The sequence below is a fragment of the Meriones unguiculatus genome, chromosome 1, assembly GCF_030254825.1.
Source record: "Meriones unguiculatus strain TT.TT164.6M chromosome 1, Bangor_MerUng_6.1, whole genome shotgun sequence".
Taxonomy (NCBI): domain Eukaryota; kingdom Metazoa; phylum Chordata; class Mammalia; order Rodentia; family Muridae; genus Meriones; species Meriones unguiculatus.
Window position 1 is genome coordinate 9,742,448 of NC_083349.1, and position 22,831 is coordinate 9,765,278.

Here is a 22,831-nt window from a genome sequence, read left to right on the forward strand (position 1 = left end):
TAACCTAGCTTCCCAAAAAGGCTACAAACAACATTTGAAACTCATAGCAGATTTGCCTACCTACATAACATTTCCACAAAATGTATTTTAAAAATAATAACTTGATTTATAACTTGCTTTTCTTCTGTAAATACAAAAACTTTATGAAACTGTTTTCACATTGGAACATGTCATTTGGGACAACCTGGGCCATAGTCAGTCATATTAGGCTCAAGAATAACATACCTCTTATGCCCTTTGGAGCAAGAGCTGTTTTCATTGGTGGCTGATGAGCTACACTCATCGTGAGAGACAGTGGCCTGAGGTGGCAAGGGTTAACAAAAGTGGTCACAATGTAAGTACAGGCCTGAGAGCTAACCCAGCCAGACCATCTCAACTTAGAAGGATGTTACTGGGCTAAATGAGGCAAGGAGAATATAACCCTCTCTCATCTTGACAATGTGGGGTTTCCATAGTGACAGAGCCCTTCTTAGAGACTCTTGGGAAATGAGGTATCACACACGACTGGTGTTTTCCAAAGCCCACCCCAAGCCAGTGGCTTCCGAGTTCACTGTCTTGGGATCAAGAAGAATAAAGAAACATGGATAAAGCAGGAGCAGTAATAACATAGCTATGAAGGGAAAGTGAGAAGGAACAGAGTAGGAGGGGTCACAGAGAGCAACCCCAATGTGCTGTCTGTCCCAGCAGCCCTCTGTGGGAACTAGATAGAGACTGGTGTCATCTCTTTTGGGCTTGCTCCTTTCTGAGCACATCTCAGGCTGAGCCAGTAGAATCCCTGTGACCCATGAATGGTCCCTGGGCCCTACAGAGAAGAGGTCATCTAAGCAGGAGGCAGTTTTGTGCGATGTAACGGCCTCCTGATCAACGCTTACTATCTACAGGGAGCTAACTCATGCCTTACTAAGACTCAGGGCTCCTGGCCCTGATCCCTAACAGGGAACCTCAGTTCATCCACAAGAGATAATCAACATGCAGTCATACTGGTGGAAATGTGTAGTAGGGGATCAGGTGAGTAGGATGGTAACGGCTTCCAAGACGGGTCTTCGGAACTACTGACACAGCTCAGTGGCTAAAGATGCTTGCCACCAACCCTGATAACCAGGGTTTAGCTGCCAGGAACCACATGGTCCCAGTAAGCTGTCATCTGACCTCCACATGTGTATATATGTCTACGTGTATATATGTGCACACGCGTGTGGGCACACACACTAAGTAAATGTAATTTTAAAAATGTTTTTAAAATATGTGTTTCCTGTAGGCAAGGTCAGATCCCTGCATTCTCCCTGTAGGAAGAACTTTACCCTCTAAAATTACAGCCAACTTGAACTTGAGAGTTCAGACCAAGAGGCTGGGGATGGGATTGCAATAACAACTCAGGGTGACTGAGAAGGGCAGCTGTACACAGGACCAGGGAGGAAGCCAAACTCTCTCTCTCTCTCTCTCTCTCTCTCTCTCTCTCTCTCTCTCTCTCTCTCTCTCCCTCTCTCTCTCTCAAAATGAAATTGCTAAATTAAAAGCCTTTTTGATCTATATTGGATTTCTGGATCCTGGTCTGTTTTAGCCTTAAATGAGAACCAGACCACAACACGGCATTATGTTGAGTATGAGGAACCTTGAGAAAGCCAGCGAGCAATCAGGCAGAGCCCAGGTTAGGTGGTGGGGCTCTGGCCATATTCATCATAAGCCTGTCAAAGCAGCCTGCCACAGTGTGCTGTGCACTAAGAGGAGGGGAGTTACCATGCCTTCTGCTTGGAATCAGGGCTCCAGCAGCCCTGCTTGTCACCTAGTCTTTTTCTCCCCATCTCCTTCCAAAAACCCAGTGAATTTTCCCTTTCGGTATTTGGTTACCCACGGATTGCAGTGGGTTTTGGGGGTGATAGTGAAGCATGTAACAACAGACCGATACACTGATTAAATGAAAGGAATGGGTCATTAAAAATATCCAGGCCTCTGTCATTAAACTAGTGTCACCTCCCTAACCTCAATTTCCTCTTTCAAATTTGATTGCATCCGTTGTTTTTATAGGTTGTGTGTGCACGTGTGTGCATACACACATACATGCCATAGCCCACAGGTGGAGAACGGAAGACAGTTCTGTGAGTGGGTTCCAGAACCAAAGTCGGGTGAGCAAGGTTACAAAGCAAGTATCTTTACCTGCTGTGCCATTTCTCTAGCCTTGGCAAGAGGGTGGCAACTATTTCTTACTGGACACCTACAATGTGATAGCCACACTCATCCCTTGCTCTGCCAACTGGGTCCTCAAGCCTGGGCCCAGGTTTCTCCCACCTGGCCCTTTCCATCTTACGTGGTAGATGTCTAAGCATGCTCAGCTTTGCTCATGCCCTGAGGTCCTGGAAGTCATCCTCCTGTCTCCACACAGCCCTTTCCCCACTTGGATCAGTCAGAACATGAAAAATGCTGTTGCAAGAACAGAACCCACCATCACCACCAAGACAGCAAACAGCAAGATTTGCGCAGCTTGAATTATGATTGCCAAGAACAGGAGGAAAGTCAGGCCCCTAGAAGGACCTCAGGCAGGACCAAGGATGTCCAAGGGAGCCAAGAAGCCTCTAATTCACTCTGTGTCTCTGTGACAATAGCCACAAGGAGTGGTCATGGTGCCAAATGTCTCACAGTGACACCACAGCTGACTCCCCCACAGCTATGAGGTAGGTGGAGTTGGCTTTATTTCTCAGAGACAGAATGAGTACTTGGCTTGCCCAGGCTTACGAGATCTGTCAATCAAGGAGCTGAACCAAGCTGGCTGGTACCATCTTATTCTGATTTTTCCCCAGACAGTGAAATGGGCCTCAGCTCTGGACCAATCAGCATGGCCCAGAGGTAGAAAAACATGGGACTGTTGAAAGTCAGCCCAGGAAACAAAGGTTTTTCTAGAGAACATGCTGCCATTGTCCCTGAGTAGCCATGGGGAAGCCACCGTCCCCAGAAGGTGATCCTGCTCCAGTCCTGAGGCCACTATCTCCCTTGCTTTAGGACAATGCCTACACACAATCTCCTTACCCCAAGAGGAGGAGCTCCTGGCTTAGATTGTTACACCCAGTCTGTGCTCCAGTGGCTGCACAAGGCTAGATGGAAAGAGCACTCAGCACAGGGTGAAGGAATGAATGAATTAGTGAATGAGCAAGTGAACACTGCTTCCGCTATATGGCCTTCCCCGTGCTCACCTTCAAATTGTCCCAGCAGAAGTCCCCATGTGAGGGAACACAGGTGGAGACTGGAGAAAGGGAGGGCAGATGGCAGCTGCTGATTTGGGGCAATTTAAGCTTCCAAACCACACCTTTGTCCTCAAATAAGTAGAGGGTCCAGCAAATGAGAAACTGAGAAGGGAAGACAGGGCCCTGGCCACATCTTGCAGAAGGATGCTGCACAACTGTTTTCCAGATTCTCCTGAGGATTCTATGGGAGCTTGCTTGACTCCTGGGGTAAAGAAGAAGCTTATACTCCATGGCTGGAACGAATCCTCACCTTGGGCTCCTCTGCTGTCCTGGGAGAAGTCAAATCCAGCCCCACCCTCCCGGGCTCCAGAGCACAACCAGCTGCTCTCCTGTCCCAGAACAGTGAATTGAGACATTAAGAGAAGAGAGCTTCTGGATAAATTCTCCTCCTCCCCCCCATGTGTGTGTCTCTCTCTCCCATTTTTATGAAGCAAACCAGATGGAAAGGAGAAAACTCAAAATGAAATGTTTGAAGAATAATGATGTTTTTGTTGGTTTTTTTTTTTCAAAAAAAAAAAAACATGCTGATTAAAAACAAACTCAAGACATAAAAAGAACAAAAAGATCCCTTCCAAGTTAAGAGGGAAAGAATATAAAAATAATAAGAACTTGAGAAGTTCTATTTTGGAATGCCCATTTGTCCCAGATTTGACTTTCTGCTTTGAGGACTAGCCTTTAAACCAGGAGTGGGGGAGCATGCCTTTAATCCCAGCACTCAGGGAGGCAGAGGCAGGAGGATCACTGTGAGTTCCAGGACAGCCAAGGCTACACAGAAAAACTCTGCCTCGAAAAACTGAGAGAGAAAGGAGAGAGAGAGAGAGAGAAACTAGCCTTTGCCATCTGCCCCTCCTTCCTTCCTGGTGCAGTCACTGGCCCTGTTCTTACCTGCCAGGTTAGGAATCTACACTCCATGAAGTGAGCTGGTGAACACGAATTCCAGAGCACAGTAGACCATGTGCCCACTGACTGTCCTCAGCCAGGAGCCTTACTCCTGACAAAACACTCAGATTCCTCAACAGTGAGTGGGAGGGGCTCTGGGGAACTCTGTCTCAGACACCCCAGGTCTGAAGACATTGGCAGACCTTGCAACCCCGGGATAACTGGGTCACATATCTTCCCCTGTACTGAAGGCTATGGCCATCACACTCAGGCTTTCCTGACTCCATCTTCTAGTTTTCCCCTTTTTTCTTTCTATTGTCTCTCCTCTCCCTTTTTTTTTTTAATTTCTTCTGTCTCTTCCACAGATTTTTTTTTAAATGTTGATGCTGCCTTATTTTGAATCTCCAAGACCCTCCTGCTATCTGTAAGTTCCCTTCTGTCAGGTACCCTGTTGTTGCTTCAAAAGCCCTTTAATTCATTATGGATGTGCCTTTGTTCTCTTCCCTGTATGCCCACTCTCTGGAGCCTCAATGCACCCACCTATCATACTCTCCAAGCCTCCCATGGGCTTTGACTGCTGCTCACAGTTAGGAAGGATGCTGAAAGTTTGCTGTGTCTGTCAGGACTCTGGAACCTCAGAGCAATCTCTCAGGACCCCTGCCTCAAGGCACTTGGAACAACCAGCAGCTGAGGGTCTTACTCTCAGGCTAATCACTGGGCTACAGAGGTGACTCCGACACTCCTGGCTGGAAGGGCTCCATGTTCCGGACACCAACTATAAAAGGGCTGTGGTCTGGATATGTGGAGCTCCACCACTGCCTGGTCCTGCTTGGCTCCTGCATCTCTGTGAGTCCTTTCCCAGCTGAGCAACATCTTGGGCTGGCGGTCCCTTTACCAGATCTCTCCAGGAAGCAGAGCTTCAGGCTTCCGTAGGGCTTCAAGGAACAGGTGCCCACTTGAAAGAGAAGCAAGGTGGCCCGAGTCCAGCTGTTCTCTTGACAGGCTCTCAACCTGTCTGCACAGCCCTGCTTTCTGAAGGCTTCCTCTGGACCACTAATCGTCCATGCACGTTTCTGTGGTCTGAATATGTTTCTTTTTCTCACCACAAATTCACAAGCTAGAGCCCAGTATGAGTCTCAGGGGTGGGTCTTGGAGAGAGGGAGTCACAAGGGTGTCACCCACGTGAATTGAATCAGTTCCCTTAGAAAAGAAAAAAACTTGCCGGAGCTCTCTTTGGCCACATGATGCAGCAAGAAGGAGCAGACCTTCACTAGAAAGTGGATTGGTTGGGGCCTTAACCCTTAAACTTCCCACCTCCACAACTGTGAGATCTAAGTTTCTCATGTTTATAAACAACTCCATCTAAACTGAGCGGTGGTGGCACACACCTTTAATTCCAACACTAGGGAGGCAGAGGCAGGTGGATCTCTGAGTTCGCTGGTCTACAGAGCGAGTTCCAGGCCAGCCTGGTCTACAGAGCTAATTCTAGGACAGCCAGGGCTACATAGAAAAACGCTGTCTGGAAAAAAAAAAATTAGCTCTATCCATGACGTTAAGTTACAGCATGGGGGAAAGCCACAACTCTCATGAGTCTACCAGCTCCAAACATCCTGTTCAGTGGTATGCTCTGTGTCCCCAAGGTGTGTGCTCTCTTCAGTCCTCCTGACATCGCTTTGGTGGGATTTGGAGGGAGTTCGGGTAAATTCACCTGTTCAGCTCCACCTAGCTTTCAAGCTACACGTAATAATCAAACCTGGGGCCAGGAGTGGTGGCACATGCCTTTCATCCCAGCACTCAGGGCAGAGGCAGATGAATCTCTGTGAGTTCCAGGCCAGGCTAGTCTACAAAGTGAGTCCGGGACAGCCAGGGCTACACGGAGAAACAAATAATAGTAGTAGTAGTACTAGTAACAGTAACCAAAGCTGACCACACCTGTTCCGCCCAAGTGTCCTGACACCTTCAAGGCTCAAGCAAAATGGCAGCCTTGTCTAAATACTCACCTCTAACTGGCAACTTCACACTATGGCACTAGTCACCTACACAGAGACCCACAGAGCACAAGCAAGCGTATGAAAGTAGACGATGTGTTTGCAACTCATTGCTGCTCTGTTGCTGTGACAAGAGCGACTTGAGGAAGAGAGGAAGAAAGGCCTTGTTTTGGCTCACAGTGAATATGTCCACCATGGTAGGAGGGCAGGAGAATGAGGATATGGTAGCTGCAGCTCAGCTGACTTCCTTCTTCCTCCCTTTGAACTCAGTCCAGGGCCCCACCCTATGGGATAGTTTGCTGACTGCAGATCCTACGACTTGTTTTCCCATCTGTAGCCACATGGAGCATTTTCTTTCTCTACATATAAATATTTTTATGTAATGGAAACCTCTCTCCACGAATGTGTGACTATGTGCATGTATATGCAATTAAATGTTTCGTGTATGTGCACACGTGTGCATATAGAAGCAATTAAACACAGACAGTACAGGGAACCAAGATTGCCCCCTGTTGGTTTTGTTTTTCTGGAGAATCCAGACCTTTCAAGGCCATTTGGACAAGGAACTTCCAAAGATATAGGAACTGATGCATCATGCAGGAAAAAGCATATAACAGATGAGAAACTGCCACCTCAGAATGTGCCTCTTTAGTAAAAGGGCTATTTTGAGTTGATTATTTTAAGACTCCGTGAAAACAATGTAGAAGTTGCTCTTCAGTAAGACAAATTTCCCTCCAGAAAACCCTGTGCCCAGAAGAGAGGCGGCCTAAGGCTCTGCAAGCTCTTGCTTATGGTACTTTTTCTGGGTACCTGCTCCAGGCCCTTCTGTCTTTGTTTCAAGGGACAATGGTACTTACACCTGAACTCTCAGCTACCTCTTTGAGACTCACATTTACCTCTCTTTCTGCATTTCTCATTTGTGAATCAGGTTATGTGTTTTTAAACTCCTGCTTCTTTATTATCTCTTGCTAACCTTTCATTTGTTCCAAGGGTCTGAAGAACACTGAAGAATCAAGAGAATATTACCTTTCCTTCCTGCAAGAGCACGAGCTCTGAGCTGGCAAAACTGATCTGTCCTTTGTACTCTTTGACCCAAGGGAAAGAGCATGGCTGGAGAACAGTTAGAGAGCTGTGACAGTAAAGTGCCAGAGTGGTCCACCATCAGTGTTGTGGGCAACTTTCTGATCTTATTTATATTTACAGTGAAGGAGAGGAAAGGCTCCCCCACCCCAAGTCCAGCTCAAAGAACCAAGCCTTCACATGTACTATACAGCTTTCGATCTTATGTCACCATTAAGCCTGCTGCCCACTACTGCAGTAACACATATTTTCCAGGCAACAAAGTCAAGGAAGCAGAAGGGAAGGCTACGGCCTCTCCTGGTCTTTTTTTCATCCAAAGAGGGACCTGCCACAGCTTTGCTATGTCCAGTAGAGTATTGGTCTCTTGCTGTCCAGCTCTTTCTATCTTCTGAAGGGTGAAAGTGCTCAGATTAAGATTCCCCATTATTACCAACAACTTTCCTCCATATATTCTAGTCAGAGAACTCAACAGTGATGTAAACGGTGGTTTCTGGCCTTTAGGTTTTCAGGAAGCAGAGACTCTAAGTTTACGCTGCTTTGGGGACCCGGATTGCATTAAAGAAAGCCAACGGGGCAGTAATAAAAAGCGCCTCAGCATCATCTCAGTAGAAAACATATTCCTTTAAGTTGAATAAACTTAGCTTATGAAAAGCTCATTACATTTCCTTTATGTTCCTCATTTAACCTCAGACCAGGGAATGCTTGACTCATTCCTCATGTTTTCCACACAGACCAGTGTTTGGAAATTACTTCTTTAAAGTACATAATTCGAAAAAGAAATTGAGAAACCGTTATGTTAACTCACAAGCAAACCAATGACCTATGTGTTGGGGAGGGGTACAGGAAGGGGAAGTAGATGTGAAGGCCCAGGCCCTGCTGCCTGGACAGTGAACCCCTGTCTCACCCCAGCTGGCAGTGGCTGGTTTTTGCTCTTCCTATGCAGTATCTAAACAGTTATTTCTCTGTAGAGACAAAGCTTTGGCATGTTTTCTTCTTCTCATTGCCCCCACCAAGACTAGGGGATGTTTGGCTTAGGGTAAGATAGCTAGTTAGCAGAAAGAGGGGATGTGAGACGGTAAAGGACCTCCCTCACTCTTCTGACTTGATTTCCATTCCCTGTTGGCTGATACCTAGTTTTTGTTGTAACTGACCAGATTGCTTGCAAAGGAACTACCACCAACAGAAACCATTAAGAATGGCCTACAGTCCATGCCATCCTTAAGTCCACCCTCCTGTGACTTATGTGCAAGTACAGATCCCCCTGACCATGGGTTTTTTTGTTTGTTGTTGTTGTTTACTTTTTTTTCTGCTGGCTCTCCTGCTTCACCCTATATCTGTGGAGTGTACCCCAAAGTGTTTCCTCTTCAAGGACAAAATTCTGCTGACAGAAATAGAAGAAATCCACCAACACACACCTTCCCCTAATAGCTAAACCTGGTCACAGATCAAGTAGCTCAAAGCCCCGAAATCACATACTTAGTGGCTGTGGGGGGCGCTCCTCTCCTAACCCAGGGACTTGACTTCTTCAAGTGTGTCTTGTCTTTCTGCTTTATCAATAAACTCACCAACTTTGCTCAGCGTTGACCCCTCCTGAAATTATTCTCGTGGTGGATGTCAAGAACCTAGGTACACTCCCAGGGGGATCTGGGGATTCTTGGGGGAGGCACCCCTCTCCTCTGGCTGCAGGCCAGCAACATTGACCTGTATGACGACAGCTCGCCTCCCTCCTTGTTTCTCCCCCTGCTCCACGACTCTTCCCATTTTGAACCTCTCAGCTTTTGCATATGCCTGGCATGCCCGAATGCTTTAGAGCCCCAGTGTGGGACTGCCCCCAGACGACCCCCGAGAATCTCCCTGTCCCCTGAGCTTCCATAACTCACTCGGCCCCACCTGTTTCTCAACCACTTCCAGGCATTTCTGAATCCACCCAAGTGCACCCACTGATTGGCAGCGAACACCTACACCACTCACTATCATAGACACACACGTCAGCTTTATCCCTTCCAGAGGAGTCAACTCTCCCTGGGGGGGTAGGACTTGCACAAGAGGACACGGCCAGGGCAGGCCATGGGCTCAGACTAGAGCAAGGATGTTGCAGCCTTCCCTGTGACTCAGCCCACGTGCCTTCTAAGAGAGCCAGGTGAGCGCATCCGCTGCTCTGCCCCTCCTGGCTGGGGGGAGCTTTTCTATTGTTTTAATGCAGGTCTCACCCTGGTGCGCTTATTCTGCAAACTCTGGTCTCCCTCCAAGCCTCTGCCACGCTGGCTGGTGCTGTCTATAAACATGACAGTCTGGGGCTATATTGGGATTTTATGAGTCTCTGTGTGAAACAGATTAAGATTCAGTGTGAAATTCTGCTCCTTTTGAAAACTCCCCTTCCCACTGCTGCCCATCATTCAGTCCCAGCAGCCCTGGCTGCCTCAGGGATGAGCTCTCAGTGATCTTCAAGCTAAAGTAGTCACTGGTGAGAAGAAGCAGGGACCAGCCACCCTGCCTTTGCTCCAGTGTTACTCTCCTTGAGTGCTCATGGCACAGGGTCTTCTAAGTGGTGCCCTTTCTTCCTCAAACCTCCACCTCAAATAAGCATAAAAGGGTGACCAACCAGCATGGCCCTGTCCAGTGCTGCCTGGGGTTTGGCCTAATGGGTCCCTTGTCCGTGAATCCCTCTGTCCTGAGCAAAATGGGATTATTGATGACCTAGAAAAAGGGGTCATTTCCAAATTAACATTAATGTTAGAGTCAGGGGCCCATAATCTTAGCTCCCAGGATTTCCAGGTGAGTAAGGGCTGGACGATGATTGTGAAACCACAGGGTACCAGCCAGAGGTACAAGGCGCCTTCCCACCTGGATGCTTGGCTCCTTAGGTCATGCCAGCTGGGGGAGGGGTGTCCACAATTTACCTTAAACATGGAAAGAAACTATGGTAACGTGTGTATGAGTGCGTGTCTTTGTGTGTGTGCATGGGGGGTGGGGGGTTGAACTGCCTGTGCAGGCCAGGCAAGTACTCTACTTCAAGCTGTATGCCCAGCCCCCTGCAGGGATTTTGCTTGGTGGTGGGAGCTGATAAGAAGCTGCACCCCCTGAGGGTGAGTGCCACCTCAAGCTGAGCTAAAACTAGACCTTTTCTTTAATTTTAGAAAGAATTGCAGATCGGGCAGCTCCCGCCTTCAGGCAACCTCCTGTGTCCTCCCACAAACACTTGATTTCTGAGTTTGGAACAATCTCATGGCCCCCAAACCTAGTCTCAGAGACACAGATACCTCCCACCCTTTCCCAGGGGCGCGTGCACACACACACACACACACACACACACACACATTTCCATGCTCAGAGTTCGGTTCTACTGGGCAGTGAGGTGGGCATGGTACCAGAGAGGAGAGCATAAGCTCTCCTAGTGAGAGTCTAGAGCCCTAGTACTGCTCTTAGTAACTCAGGACAGAGAAACAGGCCCTGAGAGGGGCAGCAGTTGGGGTCCAAGCTCAGCTGCCCTGCTTTAGAGCCTGATGAATCCTCATCCTCCCACTTCTGGGCTCTTTCTGCAGACCGTGGTGAATCACACCCACCTGGACCATAGCTATTTAAGGGAGGCCAGCCGCCTACTAATGAGGGGTGTCTGCCCTTCACTGCCTGGTTGAAACAGATAGAAGGAAGTGCAGAGAAGTGAATGTGGTCTGTGGAGTGACCCTGGGCCTACAGTTCCCACATGAAAATGGAGCTTCAGGAAGGGCCCCATGAACCTACAAGCTACCCAAATCCTTTTCACTAACCAACCTCAGCATGGTACTAGGTCTGTTCTCTGTTCGCATCAGGAGTGGCCAAGCTCCGCCCCCATCTTACCTAATCTGGAAAATTCTATGTTTGGAAAGTTTTGTTCTTTTCCCAGCCATCCCTGCAGAGTTCTGAAGACTGCTTCCGGTTCCCAGAGTTTGGAAGGAAGGGACAAGCGAATACTCAGTGTAGTTGGCACCTGGAGCCTGAACCCAGAAGCCCCAGGAGTCTGTGGAGAGAGGTACAGCAGCAAAAGCATGTTTCCATGGAAACACGAGTCCAGTACTTGGATCTAAATGCACTTCAGCTGCTCTGAAGCGGCCTGTGTGGCTCATACCTCCGCAAGCGGTCCCTGACCATCTATCTGTACCTGGAGGCAACTCTCCCCACAAGGAGGCCTGGCCCATGGAGCTGGTCCAGGCTGACCATTGCTCACCGTACCAAGACTTAGTGACAGGATCCATTTAACAAACCAATTGGACAAGAGGAAAATCCAAAGAAGGAACAAACTGCAGAAGATTAGTGTTGAGTCCCCCAGCTGGATCACAGGAGAGAGGGAGTTAGATCCAACTCCAGCTTCCCCCACCCTCCACTCACAAACACTCGCACTGCTCACAGAAAGCCATGTCATCTCTCTGTCCAGTCCTCCCACTGCTCCCTGCCAGGCCCACAGCACATGTCACGTTCCCAAACTTCATTTTACCTGCTCTGTTTGTTTACAGATGGGAAACAGGTTTTATGTCTTCTCAAGAACTCCCAGGACACCCATCTCTCCACTGAACTCTGCATCACGCCTTTCACAGGCTGTCAGAACCCTTTCCTTTTCTAGTCAGAAGACAGTTCTGGGGTCCTCTTTGGACGAATAACTCAACCAAGGGAGGAGGGAAGTGTTTATGCCCTGTCCTGTTGCCTCATACTCAGATCAAGGGGATCCTCCAGCTGCCTCTACTTCCCTTCCCAGAGGGTCCAAGCCCTGGCCTGCCTTCAGAACATTCACAGGTCTTAAGAGAGTTTTGCCACTTGCAAAGAACCCAGAATCCTAAAATGGGAGTTGTCTGTAACTAGACAGAATGAAGCAGGGAGGACCAAGAATGAGGTTCAGGAGGCCCTGCAAGCAGTCAGTGGACCTAGAGCAAGGATCTCCCTTCCCAGGCCTGTTCCTGGTCTGCTAAAGAGGGACAGAGACTAGAATGTCTCCAGCTTGACAGTCCAGCCATCTTTATGTAATTAATATTTCAGCTGACTAAGGCCGTCAGTGGAAACCAGACAGAGAAAGAAGGGTAAAAACAAAAGAGGTTATGTTGGCATTCACACAGTGTACACACCCAGGCCTGGTCCACAATAAAGAGTCTCTTAAAACGGGGCAGACCCAGCCAAGATCTGATCTTTACCATTGAAGCCAAGGGGAACCTGAGCTCTTCCCAGAGGCTTTGGCTAGAAAGAACTGGGGTGGGCCTGACAGGGAGGGGCCTGCACAGAACCTTGAGGCCAACCCTGGTCTCCATGGGATTAGACCCAACAAAAGAGCCTTGTGTAGTGAGGAGCCCAGTGCCTGGTTTCCTGTGCTTTGGTAACCCACACAGAACAGCATATGATGTGATCTGGACATAGTAACTGTCCTTCCCATCATGCCCTCGGCCTCTCTTGGCTGGCACTCAAGTCCCGGCTGTGTCTATGGCCTGTGCCCAGTCTGACCCATCACAGAGCAGTGAGATAGACTTGATGGCTCTCAGGAACTCTCAGAAGGCTGGCATGCCTCTGGGGGCTTCTGGAATAATCCCCACTTGTATAAAATTTCAAAGTTTCCTTCCTTTTCCAGAGTCTGGGCTGAAACTCAACCTCGGCACTTAAAGCAACAACAGAAAAACTCCATCCTCTTTCCTCCACAGCACGCAGGAACAAGAGCCTCACAGTCTGGAGTCTCTGTGAAAGAAACATGGAACCAAGTGCTGAGTATGAGCCTCTGGCTGGCAAACCAGGCCTGGGCTGGTTCTGACTGGTGGTAAGTTAGCAGGCACCAGGAAACAGTGTTCCATAGCCTCCAAAACCTGCAGGCATCCATGGTTATAAAGTCCTGTGCTAAACCACCTTCAAAGCACTTCATGGAGAGTAATTTAGTCCCAGTTATCATTGCCTTTAAAAAACAAACAAACAAAACTAGGTGTATATGGGAAGAACTGCATGAATGTATCCAACACTCGTGCAGGGTACCTGGGAGGCTAGAAATGGGTGTTGGATCCCCTGGAGCTGGAGTGAAGCTAGGTGAAGCGCCCCACGCAGGTGCCGGGAACAGAACTCAGGTCCTCTGGGTGAGCAGCAAGCATTCTTAACTGCTGAGCTATTCCTCCAGCCCCTCCCTACCCTATACACACACGCCTTTCTGTGACAGGTTTTCCTGTAACCCAGGCTGCCTCTATAACCTTGAAGATATAACCATTCTGCCTCCATCCTCCTAGCGCTAGAATTACAGATGTGCCAACTCTGCCGGGTTTATGCTTAGGATTGAACACAGGGCACTGTGCTACTTCCTCGGCGCTGACCCCTCCCCTCCCGCAATTTGTGGCCTCTTGAAACAGAATGTCATGTAACCCAGAACAGCCTAAAATTCATCAAGTTGCCCGGGATGACCTTGAACTTCTGCTTCTCCAGCCTTTACTGCCCTAGCACCGAGGATGCAGTTCCGCGCCACCACGTGCTGCACTTTGCTCCGGGTAATGGGCGAGAAAAATCAACATGTCGGGGAGGTTGCGCTGCCCCTGCCGAGGATGGGAGTGGAGAGCGGGCAAGAGCTGGTTCCGGGGCTCACTGGGAGCCACCATCACTGTGAGAACGGAGAGAATGGCCGCAAAAGGGAGGCAGGGATCCAGCCCTGTCGGAAGATGCTGGCTCGGTGCCCCCAGGAGACAGGGTCCAGTCCCTGGAACAGGCAAGCCCTACAGGAAGGGCAGGGGACGTAAGGCCTAGCCCAGGATTCCAGAGCTCTCTCTGGTGGGAAGGAAAGCATCCTGGCCCTAAGTGGTGGACAGTGGGGCTGTGGAGGATGCCAGCCCTTTGGACAAACTGTATATAACTGGAGCGTTCCCAGTACATTCCCGGGCCCAGCCTGCCCTCTGCTGGTCAAAACGGAGGACATTAAAAAGTCGGCAAAGGTGGCCTTTAAGGGGCTCAGACAGGTTTCAAATCCAACTCAATTTGAGAGGTTGTGTGCTATGTAAATTTGCATCATCCATTCCAGATACTCAGTGACCCAGAACAGCCTAACATTCAGTTGCTTCTTTTCTGTCCATTTGCCAATGAAATCACTGCATGAAAGGAACTAAAGGTGTGGAATATTCTAGTCACATCTGGGGGTAGAAAGATTAGTGTCAAAGGCCAGGGGCAAATGAGCTGGACTTCAGGGACCCTCCCCCCTAGTGTTTTTGAGGTCCATTCAAGTCACATGGAAACAAGCCTGTGACTACTTCAGAAGACCGCCCCTCGGCCCCAGATCAGCAAAGCCTTGGTGAGGGCCCTTGGACATAGGGTGGGACTTGGGATCCAGAGGTTGCTTGGAGTATGACTCTCAAGACATAAATGCCTAAAATATTTAACTGAAACCTCACTGAGTCTCAAGCAATCTTAGCTAGTTTAGCTGGCACACATCGCTTTTCTGTTGGTAGCTCCTCAGAAGACCATGAGGCCAACTGTGTGTGTCTTTCCAAACTTAGTCTCTAACAGAATCCCAGGCTAGCTCTCTGCCAGCTTCTGGTGCCATGTTGCCAGCTGATGGCCAGGACCCTGGGTTTCTAGCTAAAGCAAGAATGAATGTTCATGCTCGCTTCAGCAGCACATATACTAAAATTGGAATGATACAGAGAAGATTAGCATGACCCCTGTGCAAGGATGACATGCAAATTCGTGAAGCAGTCCATATTTTTCAGATCATCTGGCGGTATCTCCATCCCCTATCTCAAGCTGTACTACAGAGCAATAGTAATAAAAACTGAACGGTATTGGCACAGAAACAGAAAGGAGGATCAGTGAAACTGAATAAAAGACCCAGAAATAAACCCACACACCTATGAATACTTGATTTTTCACAAAGAAGCCAAAACCATTCAATGGAAAAAAGACAGCATCTTCAACAAATGGTGCTGGTCCAACTGGATGTCTACATGCAGAAAACTGAAAATAGATCAATATTTATCACCCTGCACAAAACTAAAGTCCAAGTGGAGCAAAGACCTCAACATAAAACCAGATACTCTAAATTGGTTAGAAGAAAGAGCAGGGAAACAGCCTAGAACTCATTGGCACAGGAGACAACTTCCTGAACAGAACACCAACAGCACAGACTCTAAGAGCAACAATCAATAAATGGGACCTCATGAAACTGAAAAGCTTTTATAAAGCAAAAGACACTGTCCTCAGAACAAAACGACAGCCTACAGAATAAAAAAGGATCTTCACCAACCCTATATCTGACAAAGGGCTGATATCCAAAATATATAAAGAACTAAAGAAGTTAAAAAGCAATAAATCAAGTAATCCAATTAAAAAATGGGGAGCAGAGCTAAACAGAGAATTCTCTGTAGAGGAATATAGAATGGCAGAGAAACACTTAAAGAGATGTTCAACATCTTTAGCCATCAGGAGATGCAAATCAAAACGACCCTGAGATTTCACCTTACACCCATCAAAATGGCTAACATCAAAAAATCAAATGACAACACATGCTGGAGAGGATATGGAGAAAGAGGAACCCTCCTCCGTTGCTGGTGGAAATGCAAACTGGTACAACCACTTTGGAAATCAATCTGGCACTTTCTCAGACAATTAAGAATAGTGCTTCCTCAAGACCCAGCCATGCCACTCCTAGGCATATACCCAAAAGATGCTCAAGTACACAACAAGGACATTTGCTCAACCATGTTTGTAGTAGCTTTATTTGTAATAGCCAGAACCTGGAAACAACCCAGATGTCCATCAGTGGAGGAATGGATACAGAACTTGTGGTATTTTTACACAATGGAATACTATTCAGCAATCAAAAACGAGGAAATTATGAAATTTGCAGGCAAATGGTGGGATCTAGAAAAGATCATTCTGAGTGAGGTATCCCAGAAGGAGAAAGACACACATGGTATATACTCACTTATATAGACCTATAAGATATGATAAACATAATGAAATCTATACACCTAAAGAAGATAAACAAGAAAGAAGACCCAGGGTAAGATGATCAATCCTCACTTAGAAAGACAAATGGGATGGGCATTGGACGTAGGAGAAAACAAGTAACAGGACAGGAGCCTACCACAGAGGGTCTCTGAAAGACTCTACCTAGCAGTGTATCAAAGCAGATACTAAGACTCATAACCAAACCTTTGGCAGAGTGCAGGGAATCATATAGAAGAAGAGGGAGTTAATATGATGTGGAGACGATAGGGGCTCCACAAGGACCAAATAAATCTGGGCACAGGGGTCTTTTATGAGACTGTTTATCCAAACAAGGACCATATATGGATATAACCTAGAATCTCTGCTCGGATGTAGCCTGTGGTAGCTCAGTAACCAAGTGGGTTTCCCTAGTAAGGGAAACAGGGACTATCTCTGACAGGAACTCAATGGCAGGCTCTTTGCCCCCCAAACCCCAAGGGAGGAGCAGCCCTGCTAGGCCGCAGAGGAGGACTTTGCAGCCAGTCCTGAAGATACCTGATAAAACATGGTCAGATGAAAGGGGAGGAGGTCCTCCCCAATCAGTGGACTTGGAAAGGGGCAGGGAGGAGAAGGGGGAGGGAGGGTGGGATTGGGAGGGAATGAGGGAGCGGGATACAGCAGGGATACAGAGTTAATTAAATATAACTAATAAAAATAAAGAATGAATGTCCAGGTCTCAGGCTGGGTAGGTACTATGTTCTTCGAGCTGGACTTAACTGGTAAAACAAGCCCTCCCATTGCCCTCCTACCAGTTTTATAAGCCCTTGGGGGTGGCCCTGATCTTTGAGAGGTGATTGGATCGTTAACGCTGTGACTTCATCCCATTACCAGGGGTCACTGTGGGGTCCTAGAGTTCCCATGTTCTTGGAGCCTATTCAAAGAATCTAAAAACAGGAAGACTTCAGAGTGGTGAAGGAACTTGATTGAGAAGCAAAGCAGCAGCAAAGAGTGGATGCAAGTGAGCAGCGGGCTTCTTGAGCTATGGTACTATACAGCATTAGTTGTTGCTTGGGACTTTTTTTTTTTAACAGGTCCAGATGGAGGAGGAGCTAGTTTGCTAAGATGCACACCATGGATGGATCCCTATTTGGATTGGCAGCTTTGAATTCTGTATCCCTTAGCTACCTGTGAGCAGCCTTTCCCTCGATGCATCTGATTTTAACCTTATGCATACCCAGCAATGCCCAGGCATAAGATGTTGTCTTCATCAGGTTTCTATTACCGTGACCAAACACCATGGGGGGAAAGGGTTTATTTCATCTTATATCTTACACTCTATCATCCAGAGAGGTCAAGCCAAAAACTCAAAGCAAGAACCTGGAGGCAAGAGTTGACACATAGACCATTAGGAGTACTGCTTACTGACTTGCTTGCCCTGGATTGCTCAGCCAGGAGCAATTGCTCACCCTGAGTAGGATTCCCCACTCAGGAGGCCACCCCCTGTGGGCTGGCCTCTCCTGTATTAATATTATGGAAGCATTTTCTCAGTTAAGATTTCTTCTTCCCAGATATGTCCAGGTCTGTGGCAAGTTGACAAAATACAAGCAGCACAAGCAACACTCAGTTTGCTGTTTTGCCTATGTACCCCAAACTTGTTCAGGACACATCAGCCCCCACCTCCGCAGATACATTCTACTGCATATTTGAATGGAAACTGGGTTCAAGTCAAGGAGTTGCTAAAGATTGCTAGCAAGAAGTAACTTGTCAGGTTGTTTGAAGTGGGCTGTTTGTGCAGCTCAATGCGGGTAGGCGTGTCCTAGGTTTCTGGGTGCACAGTCCAAGCCACAACTTTTGCTAGACATTTCCATCAAGTCCTTGCTTCTTTGAATACACTCAGGGACAGAAAGGTTTTCTTTCTGGTACAGAGATGATGGGATGTCAGCATGTAGGCAGCAAGAAAGAAGTTCATTCCTCTCTCTGTCTCTCTGTCTCTCTCTCAGTCTCTCTCTGTTCCTGTCTCTCTCTGTCTCTCCCTGTCTCTATCTCTGTCCTTTTGTATCTCTGTGTGTCTCTGTCAGTGTCTCTGTCTCTCTGGCTGGCTGGCTGTGTGTCTGTCTCTGTCTGTCTATCTCTCTGTCTGTCTCTATCTCCTTTTTTCTCTGTCTGTCTGTCTCAGATTTCAAAGCCCCATGGTCACCGGCAGAAAGTTCTGAGTTGTGTGACCCTGCTCCCAGACCCTGCTCATGGAATTAGGACATAAGGAAGAGGAGGCCTGGCTCCCACTTTTCTATGTGGCCTCCAATGAGGGTAATTGGCCATGATGAGGCTTCCTGGAATAAGGGACTTCAGTGCTGAGGCCACAGAACTCCTAGATAACTAAGGAGAAGTCAGATACCTGAAGGCCAAACACTCTGGAGTGAGTACCAATCCCCCAAGAGAGGAAGCCTCCTGGGAGTAAGGGCCCTTTATCAGCTCCCTTTCCCAGGGATGTACAAGTCCTTCATCCTCTCCCTTCCCTCAAGGATGTGCAGGGCCCTTCATCCTCTCCCTTCCCTCAAGGATGTGCAGGGCCCCTCATCCTCTCCCTTCCCCAAGGAGGAGTAGGTTTATTTCTCTTGCTTATACTGTGTGTCTGTATTTGGACTTAGCATATCCAACTGGGGAAGGAATATGCTTTTGTTTTCTTGGACGCCCACAGGAATTTATGAATTCCTAATCTGGGACCGGTAGAGCACCAGCCCTCTCCAGCTCTTGAAGTTCAAGACTCTGCAGAGCCTGCAGGACAATGAGGCTTGGCACGTTCTTTCCGGGGTCTTGGCAAGCTCTGAGCTGCACCTCTCTGAGCATCCCAAGCCTTGCCACCTCTCACATATTGTCTTTTGTTTTCAGGCCCTTTACTGATAATCCTGGTGCTGCTGACTTGCTGAGCTCATGGGGCCTGAACTGCTTCCGAGTTCTAATGTTAGACCCCCTCTCTTTCTGGAGGAAGGTATGCCCCTTGATATCTGCTGGCCTTAGTCAGAAGGGGGGTGACTGTTGAGAGAGGGGAAATTATGTTCTTTTTCTCAATCTTCTGCTTCTTCCAAAACAAGGTTCTCGAACTTAAAAGCCAGGTAACCTTACATTTTCATTTTTGTATTGGTCTATCCTAGGGTAGTTAGTATGGATTTACTCTAGCTCCAAAAACAATTAAGTCTTTGAGGAAGTTAGCGTTCATGCAGAGCTGGGGGTAAAGCTCAGTTGGTTTAAATGATTGCCTCACATGCACAAAGCCCTGTGTTCCATTCCCAGCATACACTGGGTGTGGTGATGTTGAGACCCTGGCACTTAGGAAAGTAGAGGATCAGAAGTACAAGGTCATCCTAGGCTTCCCAGCAAGTTCAAGGTCAGTCTGAGATACATAGCACTCTCTTTCCCAAAAGAAAGAGCCCAGTAGCTATTTGTTTTACTAGATCCTGTTGCCTGGCCTGCCATCCTAGATGACTCCCAGCTTATGAAGGCTCTTCTAGAAACAGACCAACTGTTCTTGTGCCCTGCCCTGATGCTGCGAGATGTCAGCACCCTCTTCTGTGTGGCCTTCTGCTCTCTCTCTTGACTCTCCTTGTGTGTTGCTTTGGCCAAGTGGCACAGCAGAGCTTCTAGTATTTTCCCTTTTCTTGCTCTTGGAGGAAAAGAATGAGGTAGATCCAGATGACCCTAGAATTCCTGTCACATCCTCTAGACCAGCCAGCCTGTGACTGGCCAGAGGACAGGCAAACAAACTTAGCCAAGACCAGGAGAACTGCCCAGCTGAGCCTGCCTAAGTCTCTGACCCTTCTTACAATTAATATTGTGATATTTGGTTATCGTGGTTAGTGGGGCGTTGTTTTTGTTTTGGAGGGTTGAGGTTGGAGGGGTGTGCTAGTGTAAGTGCGTGTGTCTGAGTAGACATATAAGTGTACTGGGAAAGGGGGGACACAAACACGAGGAAGCCAGTGGTCAGCACTGTATGTCCTTCCTCAGCAGCTGCCCATCTTGTTTTTTTGCATTCCTCTGAGACTCATTTATGGCTTGGCTGGCTGCCTAGCAATGCATAGAGATCCTCGTGTCTCTATATGCCAGCAGCACTGGAGTTGCAAGCACATGTAACCATTCCCAGCTTTTGTTCTTTGGTCCCGGGGATTGAACTCAAGTCCTCACGCATGTGCAACTAGCACTTTATAGAGTGAGGTGCCTGCGACTGGTTGCATACTGGTTACATCCCCTCATGGTGGGTTGTCTCATCTCTGAGCTAGAAGGTCTGAAAGCCACAGCTCATGGAACAATCACGCATGTGAGATGACATTAAAAGCTTTGTTTAGACATAGCTCACTACGTTTTCACCACAGCCCTGCAGCACGGAGATGCTTTGCATATGAGGAAACTGAGCTACAGTGAGATACACTGAGTGGGCCGAGGAACACAGTCTACATTCACTTTGGGTCTGTGTGTGGTGTTTCTTTGAGCAGTGTGCAGAAGCGTTTGTGTGATGGTGTGATGGCATATGGCATGACATAAGACATAACATGACTTTCATGACATGATACCTGATAATATGACATGATACAGGATGGTATAGCATGATGTTGCATGATATGACATGGCATGGAATATGAGTGAGATGACCTAATATGATATGTGATCAACATGACATGATGATATGCTACAATAAGGTTAGCATAATTATGACATGATGTAGTATGGCATGGTGTGATATGCATGATATAAAATGACAAGGCATGAAAAGATATTCCTGGCATGGAATGACATTTAATTGACATATGACATGACATAGCATGATATGGTATGTATGACTGACATGACTATTATATAATATAAATATATATGACATGGTGTGACATGATTGCTATAGCAGAATACATGATTTACATTATTGACATGTGACAAGGCATAATATGGTGTGACATGATTAATATGACATGAAAAATATGGTGGATATAATATGGCATGACACTACATGACAAAATATTATATGACATATGATTGACATGACCATTGATGCTGTTGAAATAACATGATATGGCATGGTGAGGTATGAGTTACATGACATCAGTTAAGCCAAATACATAGGAATGAAGAGAAAATGTAATATAGATGAGCAACACTCTTCTGGAAGAATCAGGCTTTGAATCCTTTCCCTCTCTATTTCTGTTAGTTTCTTAGAGGTGAGTATTATCTTTACATAAGATGCAGCCCTGTGTGGAGACGGACCACCATGCCTGAGGTTCTGGGCTTGATCTCCAGTACTAATGGGATGATTTAAAGCTCCTCTCCTTCAGCATTTGACTGTGTTCGAACTGCAGCCTTTGAGCACTTATTGCCATCTACACGAGTCCTTTCTGTCCATCAACTGGAATAGTGGCTATTGCAGGCCACTTTCTCCCAAAGCATAGTCTTACGTGCAGACCGAACTCTTTATCAGTTAGGGGAGGGCTATGTAGTCTCAAAATACACAACCCCTCAAACACAAGAGAGATGATGGATTTGTGTTTCTCACTGAGAACACAACCTGAGAGAGGCCACACTTCTGACAAATACTGGCTCCCCCTCCCCAGCAGCCATCAACTGCCAATAACTCTCAGAAGCTGAGCCTTGTGAGGCCCTCTGCTGTCCGAGCAGGAAGTCTGACCAGCTTGACCTTGTACAGGCCAACACAGTTCCTGTGAGCTCATGAGTAAAACGGCCCTGTCATGACGAGAAGACAGCATTTCACAGCAGTGTCCCCAACCTCTGGGTGTTATAATCTTCCTACCCTGTAATCTACAATGTTCCCTGACCTCTGTGGGGGGTGACATGGCTGTCCCACTCTTAATGACATAAATTTGTCTTTGCTATTTGGATTCAGTCCTGAAAACGCAATTCCAGGCTTCAGTGCTGTGGACTCTGATCAGCCCTTCCCAGCTCTCCTGGTCTCACATTGGAGGCTCATTTGCACTGTCTTTATTGTAAACCTTTTGTTTAAAGTCTTCGTGCCATTGTTCCTGTTAATGGAGCTGAGCTGAGTGCTACTCCTAAGATTTGAGTTTCTCTGAGAGGAGAGGCTGTGATTTGAGAGCTACTGGGGCCTTTAATCCTTGGAGTGATCCTCACTGATCTCTGTTTACCTTTGCCCCTCAGATGACCATCTTCTCATCAGAATTTAAGACAAGCTTTCTAGAGCCTGATCTAAGGATGTGTCTATTGGTAAGGCCAATATCTCCTTTTAGGCTCTCTTCATTCTCAACTATCTCCAGATGATGCTGGGGAGAATTCAGCCTTCAGAGTACATTCTTCCTACCGAGGATAAGAACATGAATGTACTTGTCGAAGGCTTTGGAGAGCTTGGGAGGCCCCAAGATGGGAAGGCCAAGATTCCACAAATGCTGGTGAAGATATGGGTGGAAGGACTATTTATACTCTGCTCACGGGAATAGGAATTCTAGACTCTAGACATCAATAAGGTCATACCTCAAAAAAAAAAAAAAAAAAAAAAAAACATAGAACTACCATATGATCTTGCTTATGTCCAAAGGAAGTGAAGTCAGCATACCACAGAGAAACATGCACGTGAGTGTTTACTGGACACCATTCACAGACCCAAGGTGTGGAACCAGACTAGGTATCTGTCAACAGATAAACGGATAAAGAAAATGAAAAGTACATATCCGGCACAGCTTCATTCACCCACAGAGAAAAAAAAAATTATGGTTTTTTGCAAGAAAA

At 47.3% G+C, this 22,831-nt stretch overlaps 1 non-coding gene across 1 annotated transcript; it reads left to right on the top strand.

The window, feature by feature from the left end:
- The first annotated feature begins 14,761 nt into the window (after positions 1-14,761).
- LOC132652073 (U6 spliceosomal RNA) lies at positions 14,762-14,868 on the top strand. Its single transcript, XR_009589565.1, has one exon. It is a non-coding gene; the product is annotated as a U6 spliceosomal RNA (small nuclear RNA).
- Positions 14,869-22,831: the final 7,963 nt, after the last annotated feature.